Consider the following 6,928-nt stretch of genomic DNA (forward strand, 5'->3'; position numbering starts at 1 on the left):
GGTGAGCGCTTTATTTATCACATTATCATTCTCCTGTCAAGTATCCATTCCATACTGGATCTGTGGTTAGAAGTTCAGAACCAGCTTATATGAAGAAATTCAAGTATCATTTCACCATGATGGGTACCCCTAAAAGCTACAGAATAAGTAATTCTGTACACTGTATTTTCTAAGTTGTGTTCCAGTTTTGAACGATACTGAAAACTCCTTAAACTTCTATGTTTAGATATAGGGAATTTTAGTTAGTGCACAGCCCTAGGTGAAGCAGGTGCATTAATGTTCTCTCCTTCAGGCATATGAAATCCTGATTAGGATGCATGCAATAAACTCCTATAAAGTGCTTTGAAATCCTCCGTGAAAAATGTCTCACTGATGGATTGGCCAAGTGCATGATAACTGCCCAGCTGTGCAAGAAAGGTTTTACCTACCAAACATTCAGCAGGGATACTGGTGTGTACCACACCTCTCATGAGTGGGACTATACTGAGCTGTCTTTCGATTTATGTCAATAGAGAAAGTTGTTGTGCAAAGTTAAGAAAAAAAAACTTTACAAGTTTGAAATTATATGTCTACCTCTGACATTTCATACTGAATATTAGAGCTGTTTCTTTTCTTGCCCGTCCTCAGTTAACTAGCCACCTCTTCCCTGTCTTGTTGTGTCCCACCATCTGCAAGTGTCACAGACCTTCAGCCTTCTCTGCTCTGTGATTCTGCCTGTCCTGCCTCGTGGCATTTCATTGCTGCCTTATCTCAGAGCAAAATTTTCTCTTCAATTGATATGCATAGTCAGACCTAGTTAATCCATGCTTATCTTATCCATACATCTAAGTATCCCAGACATTTAAGGAACACCAATAATCAGTTTTATAAGGGACACCAGACAACTCCCAAACTATTTGCAAGGGTTTGGGGCTCACATAACCTAGTAAATGCAGCTCACAATTTATTCCTGTGATGGGACCCCAAACTCTGACATCATTGGCCTTGTGTCTGCACAGACTTGGAAAGAAAGTCCTGAAATCAGTGAAATGATTACAGGTTTGCATGTGTATAACTGACAGATTGTGTCCTCAATACTCACGATCTTTCCTGTGGTATTAACTAAAAGTGTATAATAATTTATGTTGTCATTTAAATTTAAAAGAGACTTTCTGGGCAGCAGTTTTTTGCCTGTTAAATCTTGCAAGGCACACCTTGAACTGCATTTTAATATGAATAGGTAACTAATGCAGATCACAGAAAAACAGACCGTGTATAATGTGAGAAGAACCAACCAAAAAAAGTCCTGGGTTTTACATGAGCTGAAGTTTGTGAATGATTTTCCAGTGCAAATCATATTGTACTAATCCAGTTTTGTGTGAAATGTTCTTAGGATAAGCTCCTATCAACTGACCCACCAGTTGTGTATGATATATACAGAGAGGTTATTAGTTATGGATTACAGAGATCTTTCTACAAAGCATTTTGTTAAGTCCTGCCAATTGCAAGACAACGGCTATTATTCTATGTTGCCCTCCTTGACTAAGCCTGTCTCTGGATTAGTCAATGCCCCTCTTGGAATTTCGGTTGTACAGTCTAGTGCCAAAGCACAGATCACTGGGCAGATGTCCTCAGCAGTGGTGGGACAGTAACTCTCACCAAGGGTGGCAGAAATCACCCCTATGAACCTAGACCTCATAGCGTATGGGCTAAAGGTATTTGTCACAGCTGGGATTTCTGTCAATGCTGGAGGCAGCTGAAGTGCAGTCCTCAGGAGCAGGTGGATTGCTGTTAACTCTCGCAGTGGGGGTGAAACCAGAGGGTACTGACGTACTACAGGTCCAGCTAGAGAGCCACCCTGCCTTTCACCCCCACCGCAGGGGGGTGCAGCTTGAAAACCCATCCGTCGCATGGGAAAAGAGGCATGGGAGAGTGCCACCTTCACCTCTACCTCCAGTAACAACCAGGGGATGGGCGCAGAGAGGCAGCGTGCTGGTGGCGCTGGGGCTTCTCCTGGGGCTGCAGCGGCTCCCGGTCACTGCAGAGCCATGGGAAAGAAGCAGATGTTGACAACTGGAGCTCCTCCACCATCCCCAACCTTTGCATTTCTTATTTCCCTATTCCAGCTCCTCCCCATCTCCTTCTCCTGCCTTATTGGAGTCATTAATGAGGGTGTAAGCCATCCCCTTACTAGACAGGCATACATTTTGGGCTTGATGACCCTGATCCTCCTCATGCTCAGCCTATCTCCTTTCAATTGTTTCATCAGCTGCGTGACTGCCGGCTCACACCTGACAAGTGACAAGTCTCAGGCTCCTGCTGACTAGATAATCAAAGTCTTGTCAGAGCTGTCAATACCCTGCAGATAGGAGAGGACAAAGAGAGGAAAGGTTTCTACAGAAACCACTGCCTTCAAAAAATACTGTCGATTCTTCTTACAGAAATCACCTGTTTGTTTCAAAACATTATTTATTACTGAAAATACAGTCTCTGCAGAACAAGCATGTAAGCGGAATAATAACAGCGGCTTTTAATGACATAGCCCTCCAAATCTGCCGGCCCCAACATTTTGTTGGGAATTGTTTTGAATCCCTGACTAAAGGGAAAATATTAATATTCAGCAGTCATTTAACCTTCCTGAAGAATTTAAGGCGGATCATTTCAAGCACAACCATAATTATCGTTTGATAAAAAACACATTTTTTTAAAGCAAAGAATGCACAAGTATGTTCTAGTCTAATATTGCAGACCAAGGTTATTTATGATCTCTTCCAATTTTGGAACATTTTCAAAAGCAGCTTTGATTTAAAATGTTAATTAAAGCACAGGGCCAATTTTTTCCCTTATTTACAGAACTCTAAATCTGCAGTCTACTGAAGTTGATGAATTTCATCTGGGTTTCACTAGCACAAGAAAGTGTCATATCTGACACACAGTTATTTGGATATTCTAACATATTTACAGTCAAAGTATGTGTTAATGTTTTGAGACTTTGGGACGGACAGATGTTCTGAATGTGATGGATTCAAGAGATTTTTTTTTTTTTAATACTTTGTGTATTAAAAAATAAATGACCTTTGATTTGAAAGATAGCTACGTCTGGAGAATAAAATGACATTGCTTTTCACAGCTGAAAGTCCTTTAAAATAATATCGGAGGTGAAGTTTCTGAAGACCTAGTGACCATTTAATGTATACCATTTACTGTAACACCAGAAATAAGGATAGTGGATCTGGCCTGCTGCAGAGAGAAAGACATATGGCATTTCTTGCCTCAGAAAAATAAGTCTTTAAGCAGAGTCTTCATCAGCACTTTTCATGTGCTTGCCTTTAGTGTCACTTCGAGATAACTCATGGTTTGAAAGAAGCGCCACTGTTCAGTCACTCCCCAAGCCCTGTGTGCAGCACGGTCCTTTTCTCCACTTTTATGCCTATTTCTTTTTATTAGGAATGGCTTTGTTAGGCATAAGCCGTTATCTGTCTGAGCTGCGTTCAGCTGTCAAGTGCTAGCTGCCTTTTGCTGCTTGTATCGGCAGTCAGTGTTAGACAGCAGAAGGTGGCAGAAAGACCTGGAAGTTAAAGCCTGTTAGATCCCCGGTGTGCTGCTACTGGCGTCTGTGGGTTTGCTGGAGAGGCTGGGTGCGTGATGCACAGCCTGAGGTAGGCAGGCAGCCAGGGACACCTCACCAGCAGCTCCCTGGTGGGCTCCTGTGTCACCACCCTTGAATCGCTGCACTAGGGGATGAGGAAGGTGGGTGTAATGCTGATACCCTGGGAACACCCACCCCCAGGGGATTGCCAGCCTCCGGATGGTCCGGTCTGGGATTTTTTACAGGAGAGAGGGCTGCTGAGAGACCCTGCAGATATTGTAGCGTTTGCTCATACTCTGCTTGGTGTAGAGGCAGCATTTTTGTCTGAACACAAGTGCTGGAGGTAGGAGAGCACTGGGAATGGTTATCCTGGGGCCAGCTCCCACTGCTTGGCACACTGCAGTGGAGGAGAACAGCAGGATCCATCCTGGAACCTGAGCCGTAGTGGGCACCTCTGGTGTGATGGAGGAGGAGGAGGAGCAGGAGCTGAAGGCCCTGGGACTCTGTCCCACACACTGTCCAGCCTCGCCGCACAGCTGTTGACTCCTCTCGGCAGCAGCGGCTGCCGGCAGAGCTCAGAGGAAGTTTTCAGAGAGAAAGTTTTTTTCCATCAGAAAATGCCGATTCGTCAAAAGCAAAACATTTCACGAAAACATCTGGCTTTCAATGAATCTTCCCAGAGAACCTAGCCTGCTAAGCAGATTTTCATTGTAAATCTGTCTGGTTTCCTGCCAGGTCACCTGCGTGGCTCCATGGCTGCCTGCCAGCACTTGCAGCTTGAAGGTAGCCACACTAGAAAGCCCGCCCCACATCACAGACCTCAGCTTTCTGGATTTACATCTATGTAGGAAGACCCTGTCCCTGAACACAAGGAGACTCCCCAGGCAGACCCCCAGGCTTCCCACAGGCATGGCTCTGGGCAGCTCTGATGGATTTCCATTCTGTGAAAAGTTTAGGGAAAAGAGAAGGGGGGAAAAAAGGAAAAGGGAAAAGAAAGAAGAAAAGGTTGTTCTGAATCAGAATGGAAACTGATTTCAAAATGCTGACATTTCCTGCAGACCACAAATTCTGAATTTTGGCAGTTCCCAAATGCCAATAGATAGAAACAAGCTAGCCAGGCTCAGAAATAGGATGTGGGTTACAGGAAACTAGCCTGATGCTTCCAGGTTAAATGCATTTAGGCATATCATATGGAAACAGTCCTATTTGTGTGACATACGTATATTTATCTACAAAGCAAGTATAAGTGATATCACTGGACTTAAACATTTATTTCATTGATGTTATTTCGAGTTAATAAAAATTATCATATGTGCCAGCTTGTAGCAAATACTTCTATTTTATACAATTCTTAAACCTCAATAAATACCTTTTAAGTAATCTAATTTTTGTGTTTCATTAGCATACAATGCATGTCCTGTTAAATCCTGATTAAATACGTAATTAGGTGTATTTAAAATACTTAATTTAAAGTATTAGTGCTTATTTAGACAATAGTTTTCTTATTAAGGGTTAGTTTATTTGTTAATCAAATGTCATTTAAAATGTAGGGGGGGGAAGAGTAATTGTATGATTTACTTGAAAGAAAGTTGTAGACAAAGTAGGTAGCAGAGAGTAAACAAGAAACTGTTTGAATGAAGATCACAATTACGTGCATGTTTCTAATTTTAACCATCTGCCTCGAGCAAAGAAATTGAAGGGAAGGGAGAAGACCGAAGGCTGGAGCCTGTGCTGGGTCGGGCAGCTCAACGATGCTTGGCCTTATTGCAGGAATTTCCAATTCCCCTTATTTTTCTGAAACAAAGTTTTCACCATGAAACTGGTGAAAATGTTTTGTTAAAGTTGTTGCATCTAGAGATGAGGCAATGCATTCCCTGTTAGTGAGATGTGGCCACTTCCACTGTGTTTGTCACTGTGCCCTCCCCAAAGCTAGCTGGAGGGAACATGGTCAAGAGAGCTGGCTTTTAACGCCGCTCAAGTTCGGACTCCGTGACTCTGTGACAGTTTAGTCACACTGCCTGCTCTTGGACAGGCAGTACTAGGAATGCTTACTACATAGAGAAGTTTAAAAAGGTCTTTTTCCAGAATGTTTGAGGTTTTGAAGCTGTTGTTTGTTTCAGGTTTTGCAAATACTCTCATTTGTGTTCTGCTGATTGTTTTCAATTTTGATCATAATGTAAAAAACAGCTGCATTAAAAATCTTGTCAGAATGCTTACTGAAATTTTGGATTAAATTGTCCGCAGCTTTCCTCAATAAAGGAAAACTCTTGTTTAACATGGCCCGTCTTTAATGCCTTTGTTTATGGCAGCGTGACAAGCAGCCCTTGCCTTTCCACGGCATCTCTGCTTTTCCTTTCCTTTCTGCGTTTCAGATGGTGGGAAAATCCTCAGAGCTGATTCTGGCAGAAGTAAATGCTGATGAAGTCTCAGCTCCTCTGAAAGGTGAGAGCTGTGCAGCAGCAAATGGAGCTGCAGTCACATTCCCCAGTCCCGCAGGCTGCCTCTGCGCTCTGGGGGATGCTCAACATTCCTCTTGCTTCCCAGTGGGATGGTGAAGCGAAGAGATGGGTAGGTCTCATGTCACTTGTTAATTAATCGATTCTCTGCATCATCCAGGAGCTAAACAGCCCAATTTCCAAATCCAGAATTTTCAAATTGCATTTGCAACCTGCTGAGACATCTCTCTGGCAGGACAAAAGGTCCTGACTTCCAGGGTTTCGTGGGACTTCTGAAGCTTCCCCTGTCATTAACTTGTCCTGCACGGAAAAGCCATGGGGTAATGACAGATGTGAGGAAGATATGGCACCGAAGCAGAGAATTATTCAGTGCTAAAGTGAGTAATTTTTTTTTTTTTTCAGGAATTCTCTTTGTGGACTGCTAGATGATTGTGGAGTTCATGCAAAATCAAGAATATTTGGCTAAGTTTTTGTTTCCTTTTCTGAGAAGGGTATAATATTATTGGAATTGGATCTATAGCAGGTATGCTTACTGCTTGTAAATCTAGTAGCTATCATGTCAAACCCCCTTTTATCAGTTATTTCAAGGTTATACTCAGAATTGAGTGGGTCTCCAATAACATTCTGGGGAAATCTGTATTGAAATCTCTTTCCAAGAAGTATTTTGGCTATCTGCAGGTTGTATGAAGAATGCCAGGCATTGCACAGTGCCAAAACATGATAACGGACACATTCCCAGGGAGGGTGCTGTGGCAAAGGCTTACTGTTTCTTCCTGTGAGGAAAGATGAACAAACTTAAATCTCTGTGTTGTGACATGCAGAAGATATGTTTTGGGTTTTTTTGTTTGGTTTTTTTTTTTTTGAAACGTCGTGACAGTTATATACAAAATGTTAATGGTCTATT

The 6,928-nt window shown here is 42.6% G+C and overlaps 1 long non-coding RNA gene across 1 annotated transcript in view; it reads left to right on the forward strand.

Moving 5' to 3' along the window:
* The window catches only part of LOC148051028 (uncharacterized), a 34,926-nt gene extending 28,379 nt beyond the window's left edge, over positions 1-6,547 (forward strand). Inside the window, exons 2-3 of the long non-coding RNA XR_015700486.1 lie at positions 5,941-6,010; positions 6,427-6,547. This is a non-coding gene — a long non-coding RNA (uncharacterized LOC148051028). The remainder of the gene's footprint in view (positions 1-5,940; positions 6,011-6,426) is intronic.
* Positions 6,548-6,928: the final 381 nt, after the last annotated feature.

The sequence above is a fragment of the Nipponia nippon genome, unplaced genomic scaffold (assembly GCF_047370975.1).
Source record: "Nipponia nippon isolate SJK-2023a ecotype South Korea unplaced genomic scaffold, ASM4737097v1 scaffold_7, whole genome shotgun sequence".
NCBI classification, from domain to species: Eukaryota; Metazoa; Chordata; class Aves; order Pelecaniformes; family Threskiornithidae; genus Nipponia; species Nipponia nippon.